Here is an 11,315-nt window from a genome sequence, read left to right on the forward strand (position 1 = left end):
TCTTTGAAATTTTTGAATTTTTTTAATATTCTCCTACGCTCAGCGGAACATCAGCTGTCCCACGGAGGAGGTAAAACCTTTGCCCTGCTCTCCCTTCACCTGCGCCGGCGCCCTGGATCCTGTCTTCCCGCCGCTGCACCTTACACCGCCCTCGCCGGGAGGACGCGCGGCCAGCTCGAGGGACTGGCTCCGCCTTGTGACCGGAGCCCGGTACTGCACCTGCGGACGCCGGCCCGCCCCGAGCCAGCTGCCGGGCCAAAGGTCCGAGGAGGTGCAGACGCCGCGTGCAAACCAAATGTCGGCGCCGCTGGGGGGCAACCTTATTGCGACTCACTTTGCGCCCTCCTTTACTGCTCTCTCCACATAGTGCAGAGACTTAGTATTTAACCATAAGGCTTTGCAGTTAGTTTGCAGTTCTTATATAAGACAACGGCTGCTCTGACAAAGGAAGTGAAATGTCTCTGCAGATTTTAAAGACTATATGAAACAGTTGATTTTCATTTTCTCTGAAACCCTACCGAAATCAAGGTGTTGGTAGTTAAAAAAGGAAAATCCCATAAAATCAATTTAAAAGGGAGAAAACATTTTTCAAAAGGAAAAAAGGTTTTTTTTTTTTTTTTTTTACAAGACACACGTTCGATTTCTGTTTTGTATACGTGACAGAACACCGGGCGGGTTGGTCCTCAGCCCGCTAGCTCAGGAGATGACCCTGTGCAGAGCCGGCAGGGCGCGGGCCGGTGGAGCGGTGCCAGCGCAGAGCATCAGTGGTGCGCTGGGCCCGCATCCTGCCGGCTGTACCGGCTCCCAAGAGCTGGGGGTTAGTTTCCAGGAATTCTGCAAGCCACTGTTAAAAACTAATTTATTTAAAAAAGAAATTATGTAAAAGTAGAAGTAAATGATATTAAAAACGAAGGTGCTCACTTCGGCAGCACTTACACTAAAATGGGAACGGTATGGACAAATGTTAGCCTGGGACGAGCTCAGCACGGCCCCTGCACAAGGGAGACACGCAAACTCAGGAAGCCGTCTATACTTTTTCAGGTCGTTCTGTATAAAATGCAAAACAAATGTGTTTATTAACACTGAAAACATAGCAAAGGTAATAAGTACTCGTGTACTGCTTCCTAAACACTGTGCTGCGTTTTGCTCTTATCCGTGCTCTGGAGATGCTCCCGTCTGGTGGGTGCGTGGTGGAGATGCCACCAATGGGATGCTGCTGGCGTCTCTCCCCAGCCCCTACTTGAGTGACTTCAGATTGTAGCTTGAAATTGGCCGCGGTGGTGTGTTTACACCATGAAAACGCAGATGCTACTCAGCAGGGCTGCTTCCTCCTGAGGAGCCGGGTGATGACCAGCACACCATGGTGTGCAGATGAGTTTATCCACGGCTTTTCTCTCTACTCTCTTCCCAAAACCTGACAAAAAGACTTTAGGAGAAAGTATTACAATTTAAAAACTATTTTAATTTTATTTTACTACATTGACTTCAGTAAGTTTTTAAATAGTTGTTTTAAAAGGTTGCTTTAATAATTTTAAATACTTTATTAATTTTAATATTACAATAGTTTTAAAAGTTACTTTGAAATAATTTTTAAGCATTTCACTTGATTCAAAATCCCATCTAGTAAAAGTAAAATAGGTAAATCAGCCTTAATATTACATATAATTGTATCAATTACTTTATTTCATATTTTTGTTTAATTTTGTAGTTCCTGTCTAATATCCTGTTATTTTTATTTCTGAACTTCTTTCTTTTATTTTCATCATTAAGCTTTGGAATTTCTATTCCTTGTCTCCTTCTAAAACTATATTTCCACCTCTTTCAGCGATTTTCCTTTCCAGTCCTCTTCCTTTCTAGGGCGCTCCCTTGCTCACAGTAGTGGCCTGTCTTTGCTGGCTCTGTCTTCTCACCCGTCTCCTTTCTCTCAGCTCACCTTTGGGAGCCTCACTGCTCCTACGGTGGGAGTGTTGGCTGCACAGCTTCCTCCAGAACGGCCAGGGCCCGGGCTCTGCCCAGCTGCCCCCGGAGTCCTTCAGGCCCCTGACCCCTCCTGCTGCGTTCCCACGTCCCGGGTGCCAGGACTGCTATGTGAGGGGCTCAGGGGTCATTTGGTCTTCTGTGCCTCCGACCTTGTGTTTCAGCACAAGGGAGAACTAGAGAGGCTCAGGGTCACCTTGCTTCTGCTGTAATTTCCCTCTCCTCTCCTCTCTTCTCAGGGACTCTCTTTAGGAAGTTGGGAGGCCTCATGAAGTAAATTCATCTCATTCTGTTATCATTTGGGAAGAAGAGGCTAATTGTATTTAAACAGCACCTCCCTTCCCCTCCCTCATTTTCCCTCCAGTTCTTTTCTTCTCAGTTTCCCTCTCTGTGGCCCTTGGTGGGCGATGCCATCTACCCATGGCCGCTGGCCCACCGGCCTGGGGAGCCGCCTTCGTGGCAGAGGTCCATCTGAGCCTTCCACGGGACCTGCTGCTCATCTTTGGAGCTGGAGCCCAGTGCTCAGTAAGAGTCAGTCCTGAAAACCAGCTCTGACCCTGTGGTGGCCGGGAACCAACCATGGTGCTGCCTCCCTCAGGGTCTGGTGAGGACGAAAGGGGCTGCTTCTTTCCCATCAAGGAATAGCAGACTGATATCCAGCCTCATCTCAGCTTGTACTTCATGAAACAGAATATTTTAGATCTCTCCCGGTTGCCAAGATTTCAATTTTAAATTCTAAAGTATTGAGGAAAAAAGCTGTAACTAATATATTTTATTGTGAAATTGAGGGTTAAGACATCCTTAAAAATCAACTTTTCAAGGCAAAATGACAAAAAATAGTACAACACAAAAGAGAAAATTATTTTGTTGTTGCTGAGGAAGATTGGCCCTGAGCTAACATCTGTGCCAATCTTGCTCTATTTTGTATGTGGAATGCCACCACAGCATGGCTTGATGAGTGGTGTGTAGGTCTGCACCCAAGATCTGAACCCGCAAACCTTCAGCTGCTGAAGTGGAGCCTGCAAACTTAACCGCTACGCCACCAGGCCAGCCCCAAGAGCAAATTGTTTTATAAATAGTTTATAGGAGGCAGGATTTCTGTTATGATTTCTTATTACTTTGATTTTGATTGCTGAGAATGAAATGTGCTTATTTTTTTAATAAAAGCTTTTTACTTAAAAAACTTCAAACTTATAGACAAGCAGTGAGCGGCATGCTGGACTCATGTGTTTCCCTGAGACCAGCCAGTTATTTACGTCTGGTCACATTTGCTTTTGCTCGCACGCTGCTCTCTCCAGCTTTTTCCATATATACACACATTTATGCATTTTATTATTATTTTCATTTTGCTGGACTATTTGAGAGTATGTTGTAGACATTGTGACCTTTTCCCTGAAACACTCCATTGTGTTTCTTCTGAGAACAAGAACATTCTCTGACATAAGTCACAGTTTTATATGTATGTGTTTTTTTTTCCAGTTTTTTTAATTGAGTTATTGATAGGTTACAATCTTGTGAAATTTCGATTGTACATTAATGTTTGTCAGTCATGTTGTAGGTGCACCACTTCACCCTTTTTGCCCACCCCCCACCCCACCTTTCCCCTGGTATCCACTAAACTGTTCTTGGTCCATAGTTTTAAATTCCTCATATGAGTGGAGTCATACACAGATTATCTTTCTCTTGCTGGCTTATTTCACTTAGCATAATTCTCTCAAGGTCCATCCATGTTATTGCAGATGGAATGATTTTGTTCTGTTTTGCAGCTGAGTAGTATTCCATTGTATATATGTACCACATCTTCTTTATCCATTCGTCTGTTGCTGGACACTTAGGTTGCTTCCACGTCTTGGCTATTGTAAACAGTGCTGCAATAAACATTGAGGTGCACAGGACTTTTGGGATTGCTGACTTCAGGCTCTTTGGATAAATACCCAGTAGTGGGATGGCTGGATTGTATGGTAGTTCTATTTTTAGTTTTTTGAGGAATCTCCATACTGTTTTCCATAGTGGCTGCACCAGTTTGCATTCCCACCAGCAGTGTATGAGGGTTCCTTTTTCTCTGCAACCTCTCCAACATTTGTTGCTATTAGTTTTAGATATTTTTGTCATTCTAACGGGTGTAAGGTGATATCTTAGTGTAGTTTTGATTTGCATTTCCCTGATGATCAGCGATGATGAGCATCTTTTCATGTGCCTATTGGCCATCAGTATATCTTCTTTGGAGAAATGTCTGTTCATGTCTCCAGCCCATTTTTTGATTGGGTTGTTTGATGTTTTGTGATTGAGTTGCGAGAGTTCTTTATATATTAAGGATATTAAGCCTTTGTCAGATATATGACTTGCAAATATTTTCCCCCAGTTAGTGGGTTGTCTTTTTGTTTCAATCCTGTTTTCATTTGCCTTGAAAAAGCTCTTTAATCTGATGAAGTCCCATTTGTTTATTCTTTCTATTGTTTCCCTTCTCTGAGAAGGTATGGTGTCTGAAAAGATCCTTTTAATACTGATGTCAAAGAGTGTACTGCCTACGTTTTCTTCCAGAAGCCTTATGGTTTCAGGTCTCACCTTTAGGTCTTTAATCCATTTTGAGTTTATTTTGGTGAATGGTGAAAAAGAATGGTCAATTTTCATTCTTTTACATGTGGCTTTCCAGTTTTCCCAGCACCATTTGTTGAAAAGACTTTCTTTTCTCCATTGTATGCCCTCAGCTCCTTTGTCAAAGATAAGCTGTCCATAGATGTGTGGTTTTATTTCTGGGCTTTCAATTTTGTTCCATTGATCTGTGCACCTGTTTTTGTACCAGTACCATGCTGTTTTGATTACTGTAGCTTTGTAGTATGTTTTGAAGTCAGGGATTGTGATGCCTCCCGTTTTGTTCTTTTTTCTCAGGATTGCTTTAGCAATTCGGGGTCTTTTGTTGCCCCATATGAATTTTAGGATTCTTTGTTCTAATTCTGTAAAGAATGTCATTGGGATTCTGATTGGGATGGCGTTGAATCTGTAGATTGCTTTAGGTAGAATGGACATTTTAACTATGTTTATTCTTCCAATCCATGTACATGGAATGTCTTTCCATCTCCTTATGTCGTCATCCAATTCTCTCAGAAAGGCCTTGTAATTTTCATTATATAGGTCCTTCACTTCCTTAGTTAAATTTACCCCAAGGTATTTTATTCTTTTTGTTGCGATTGTGAATGGTATTGTATTCTTGAGTTCTTTTTCTGTTGGTTCATTACTGGAGTCTAGAAATGCTACTGATTTATGCAAATTGATTTTATACCCTGCAACTTTGCTGTAGTTGTTGATTACTTCTAACAGTTTTCCAATGGATTCTTTGGGGTTTTCTATATATAAGATCATGTCGTCTGCAAACAGCGAGAGTTTCACTTCTTCCCTCCCTATTTGGATTCCTTTTATTCCTTTTTCTTGCCTGATTGCTCTGGCCAGGACCTCCAGTACTATGTTAAATAAGAGTGGTGATAGAGGGCATCCTTGTCTTGTTCCTGTTTTCAGGGGGATGGGGTTCAGTTTTTGCCCATTGAGTATGATGTTGGCTATGGGTTTGTCGTATATGGCCTTTATTATGTTGAGGTAGTTTCCTTCTATGCCCATTTTGTTCAGAGTTTTTATCATAAATGGCTGTTGGATCGTGTCAAATGCCTTCTCTGCATCTATTGAGATGATCATGTGGTTTTTATTCCTCAGTTTGTTGATGTGGTGTATCACGTTGATTGATTTGCGGATGTTGAACCATCCCTGTGTCCCTGGTATGAATCCCACTTGATCCTGATGTATGATTCTTTTGATGAATTGCTGAATTCTGGTTGCCAAAATTTTGTTTAGAATTTTTGCATCTATGTTCACCAGTGATATTGGCCTGTAGTTCTCTTTTTTTGTGGTGTCCTTGTCAGGTTTTGGTATCAGCGTGACGTTGGCCTCATAGAATGTGTTAGGAAGTATTCCATCTTCCCTAATTTTTTGGAATAGCTTGAAAAGGATAGGTATTAAATCCTCTCTGAAAGTTTGGTAGAATTCCCCAGGAAAGCCATCTGGTCCTGGGGTTTTATTCTTTGGGATGTTTTTGATTGCTGTTTCAATCTCTTTCCTTGTGATTGGTCTGTTCAAATTGTCTGCCTCTTCTTGAGTGAGCTTTGGGAGACTGTAGGAGTCCAGGAATTTATCCATTTCCTCTAGGTTATCCATTCTGTTGGCATATAGTTTTTTGTAGTATTCTCTTATAATCTGTTGTATTTCTGCAGAGTCTGTTATTTCTCCTCGCTCATTTCTGATTTTGTTTATTTGAGCTTTCTCCATTTTTTTCTTTGTAAGTCTGGCTAGTGGTTTGTCAATTTTATTTATCTTCTCAAAAAACCAGCTCTGTCTCATTGATCCTTTCTACTGCCTTTTTCATTTCAATAGTATTTATTTCTGCTCTGATTTTTATTATTTCTCTCCTTCTGCTGACTTTGGGCTTCATTTGTTCTTTTTTCTCTAGTTCAGTTAGGTGTGCTTTAAGGTTGCTTATTTGGGATTTTTCTTGTTTGTTAAGGTGTGCCTGTATTGTGATGAATTTTCCTCTTAATACAGCTTTTGCTGTATCCCATATGAGTTGGTATGGTATGCTATCATTTTCATTTGTTTCCAGGTATTTTTTTTATTTCTTCTTTAATTTCTTCAATGATCCATTGCTTGTTCAGTAGTGTGTTGTTTAGTCCCCACATCTTTGTGCTTTTCTCAGCTTTTTTCTTGTAATTAATTTCTAGCCTTATAGCACTATGATCTGAGAAGATGCTTGTTATTATTTCAATTTTTTTAAATTTGTAGAGGCTTGTCTTGTTTCCCAACATATGGTCTATCCTAGAGAATGTTCCATGTGCACTTGAGAAGAATGTGTATTCAGCTCCTTCAGGGTGGAGTGATCTATATATGTCTATTAAGTCCAATTGTTTTAGTTTTTCATTCAGCTCCACTATTTCCTTGTTGATTTTCTGTCTGGATGATCTGTCCATTGATGTGAGTGGGGTGTTGAGGTCCCCTACTATTATTGTGTTGTTTTTAACATCTTCCTCTAGGTCTGTTAATAGTTGCTTTATGAATCTTGGTGCTCCTGTGTTGGGTGCATAGATATTTATAAGCATTATTTCTTCTTGATGAAGTGTCCCTTTGATCATTATATATTGTCCCTCTGTGTCTCTCTTTACCTGTCTTATTTTGAAATCCACTTGGTCTCATATGAGAATTGCAACACCTGCCTTTTTTTCCTTGCTATTTGCTTGAAGTATTGTCCTCCACCCCTTCACCCTGAGTCTGTGTTTGTCCTTGGGGCTGAGGTGTGTTTCCTGGAGGCAACAAATTGTTGGATCTTGTTCTTTAATCCATTTTGCCACTCTGTGTCTTTTTATTGGAGAGTTCAATCCGTTCACATTGAGAGTGATTATTGATGCATGTGGACTTACTGCTGTCAATCTGTCGCTCATTATCTTGTTTTCCTGTGTTTCTTTTCCTGTGTGCTTTAGACTACCCATTTAATACTGTAATTTCTTATGCTGGGTTTCTTAGATTTTTCCTTATCTATGATTTGTGACTCTGTTCTGTACTTTATTTTAGTGTCTACCTTGAAGTTTGCATTTAGAATCTCGTGTATAATATAGTCTATTCTCTGGTGGTCTCTTACTTACTCGACCAATACTGATTTAGACCCTTTGCTCTTCCCCTCCTAAATAATTATTTTCATTTTTTATTCCAACTCGTCTTATTAATTTGTAGTTAGAGTGCTAAGATTGTCCTTGTTTTGGTAGTTTCCTTATTTTTACCCTAATGCTATAGTTGAATATTTGCTATCCTGCTCTGGTTCTATCCATCGGTCTCCCTAATCTGTGGATTATGTCCCCTTTCTCCCTTTTTTCTTTTTTCAAGTATGAGAGCCTTCTTGAGGATTTCTTGTAATGGAGGGCTTTTAGTTACAAATTCCCTTAACTTTTGTTTGTCTGGAAAAGATTTAATTTCTCCCTCATACCTGAAGGAAATTCTTGCTGGATAGAGTATTCTTGGCTGAAGGTTTTTATCCTTTAAAGCTTTGAATATATCACTCCATTCTCTCCTAGCTTGTAGGGTTTCTGTAGAGAAATCCACTGACAGTCTGATAGGGGCTCCTTTATAGGTTATTCTCTTTTTTTTCTTACTTCCCTGAGTATTCTTTCCTTATCATTCCTATGTGCCAACTTTACTATTATGTGCCTTGCGGTGGGTCTTTTTACATTGACAAATCTAGGAGATCTAAAACCCTCCTCTACACACATTTCTCCGTTGATCCCTAGATTTGGGAAGTTCTCTTCAATAATTTCGTTAAGCTCACTTTCTGCTCCATTTTCCTTTTCCATATTCTTGGGAATTCCTATGATCCTTATGTTCTTACTCCTCATTGAATCCATTATCTCTCGGAGATTTTCCTCATTTTTTTAAATTCTTAGTTCTCTTTCTTCCTCTGTCTGGCGCCATTCAGCCTGTCTGTCCTCGATTATGCTGATTTGCTCCTCTAGGTTGTCTACATGGGCATTCAGGGAATCCGTATTCTGTTTTATCTGGTCCATTGTGTTTTTCATCTCAAGTAATTCTGTTTGATTCTTCTTTATGATTTCAATCTCTTTTGTGAAGTAACTCCAGAACTCGGTTTGTTTCTCTATCTTTCTCTCTACCTCATTGAGTTTTTTGATTATAGCTGCTCTGAATTCATTATCACTTAGTTTACCTAATTCCAAGTCCTCAGGACTTAATTCTGTGTTTTTATTGTTTTCCTTCTGGTCTGGGGCTTTTATAAATTGCTGGATGGTAGAGGAACGGTTTTTTCTCATGGTGGTAGAATTCAGTTGCAGTTACAGCCTGTCGCCACTAGATGGGGGTCGAGAGCGGCATGTTAGCTCTCCGCCTTGGGGCAAGATGGCTGCGCCCACTGGCTTTGCTGGGGGGGAGGGGCTGTTACTCACACGCGGCGGTCTGGGTTCAGATCAGTTCTGTTCTCTGGTCTCCCAAGGCCCTTGATTTATAGGGTCCCCGCGGACGGAAGCTTTCCCCCCGTCAGCGGGTCTCCACTGAATCAGCGGCAGGAGTCCTGGATGATCCCCCGGTCGCGCGGCCCCTCCCCCACTCCTTCCTGACCCGCGCCGCAGCCATCACAGACTCTAGGGGAGGGAGCGATGTTCTCTCCTACCGTTCCAGCGCCTCTGAGGGTGTAAAGCAAGGTTATGATCTCCGCCTTCTTGGTATTGTAGGTCTCGAACGAGCTGGCATTATGTTTATTCTCTGAAATTCAGTTCTTCCAATCTTTTGTTGTATTTTGGAGGGGAGAGAATCCCGGGTCAGCTCACCCCACCATTTTGCTCCGCCCACCATCACCTATATATATGTGTTTTTAAAAAACATCTAGGAATCAGAGCTCTTGGAGAGAACTTTAAGAAGTCATTTGGCTCATTCCTTGTGGGTAAATTCCTCAACAGTACAAAACTGATGTTTTCCAGGAGTGATACACAGACACCCCCATGGGCCAGGCCTGTACCGTAAATGTGTGAATCAGGAGTATAGGACAGTCTCATGACATGTATGTAATGCCCCATCTAAACAGATAAACTAACACCATGCTGAAGAAAGCCTTATCTGAGGGCCACCTGTGCCCCTTGGGTCATCAGCTTATGACCCCAGGATCTATCTTCGGGGTTCCCGTAAGGTAGGATATCCATAGCTTTCTTTAGAAGCACCTTGTGATAGTCAGGAAGTTCTCCTTTAAGTCTAACTAAACAATCGATTGACATTTATGAGACACAGCCATGTGCAGTGGTTAAGAGTATGGATTCTGGCTATGCGTGTTGAGATCCATTTCCACTACTTACCAGGATCTTGGGAAAATTAGCTAACCTGTCTGTGGTTCAGTTTTCCTCGTCTGTAAAATCATGGTGCCTACCTCACAGAGCCGTTGTGAGCAGTCAGTGGATAAGGATAATTAAGCACTTTAAAGCAGAGCCTGGCACACAAAAGAAAACTCTGCATGCCCACATTCTGTTGGTGCTAGCCTGACAGCCTGGAGATACTTCTTCTAACATCCCTACAGATAGTGATCGTGGCGCAAGGGATGTGAGGACTATTCTTTCTAGAAGCCTTAGAGGAGATGTCCATTCCTAAGCCTGAAAGCTGACTGATCTACTTTTCTCATCTTGTGACAGTCTCTGTTCCTGTCCTCATGCTCTTTTTCTCCTTATCCCTCTTATCAGACCTCCAAGGCTCCCGAGATTTCCCTGGTCCTGAGGGAGTTGTTGCTTGAATGTCTTGGCCATATGTGACCCCAGGCAAGTTATTTAACATCTTGGGATTTAGTTTCCTCATCTGTAAAATGGAGATGATAGTAGTACCCACCTCATGGGGCTATCGTGAGGCTTGAATGAGTTGATACATGCGCTGTGCTAGAAGGTGCCTGGCACACAGTGAGTGTTGTCTAATTGTGAGCCATTAGGTCCGATGTGCCTTCTCTGTGGTAGGCATATTCCTCAGCTGTGCATTCTGTCCTTGTGCTCCAAACTTTCTTACCACCGGCACTCTTTGGGGGGTTTCTCTTCCTCTCCACCCTGTAAGTGCTGTAATCAAGATCACCAGTGGTCTTCTTTTTATTCAAATCTAATATCCTTCTTATTCTCTTAGCCTTTCCCTAATGTTTTTAACAGTAGAGATCATCTTGCAACCAGGGGTTCAGAGCAGGGGGCAGTTAGAGGGTTATGAGAGGAAGAGAGGGAGATGGAGACCAGGAGGGAGGAAGGGGCGAGGAAGAGAGGGAGATGGAGACCAGGAGGGAGGAGGGGGCGAGGAAGAGAGGGAGACGGAGGCCAGGAGGGAGGAGGGGGTGAGGAAGAGAGGGAGATGGAGACCAGGAGGGAGGAGGGGGTGAGGAAGAGAGGGAGATGGAGACCAGGAGGGAGGAGGTGGTGAGGAAGAGAGGGACATGGAGACCAGGAGGGAGGAGGGGGTGAGGAAGAGAGGGAGATGGAGACCAGGAGGGAGGAGGTGGTGAGGAAGAGAGGGACATGGAGACCAGGAGGGAGGAGGGGGTGAGGAAGAGAGGGAGATGGAGACCAGGAGGGAGGAGGTGGTGAGGAAGAGAGGGACATGGAGACCAGGAGGGAGGAGGGGGTGAGGAAGAGAGGGAGATGGAGACCAGGAGGGAGGAGGTGGTGAGGAAGAGAGGGACATGGAGACCAGGAGGGAGGAGGGGGTGAGGAAGAGAGGGAGATGGAGACCAGGAGGGAGGAGGGGATAAGAGGGCAGCATGGACTGATCATGGGTTAGTAGAGAGCTAG

At 42.8% G+C, this 11,315-nt stretch overlaps 1 pseudogene; it reads left to right on the forward strand.

The window, feature by feature from the left end:
* Positions 1 to 913: 913 nt before the first annotated feature.
* Positions 914 to 1,037, forward strand: LOC123282330 (U6 spliceosomal RNA; annotated as a pseudogene).
* Positions 1,038 to 11,315: the final 10,278 nt, after the last annotated feature.

Source organism: Equus asinus, chromosome 30, assembly GCF_041296235.1.
Source record: "Equus asinus isolate D_3611 breed Donkey chromosome 30, EquAss-T2T_v2, whole genome shotgun sequence".
NCBI lineage: Eukaryota > Metazoa > Chordata > Mammalia > Perissodactyla > Equidae > Equus > Equus asinus.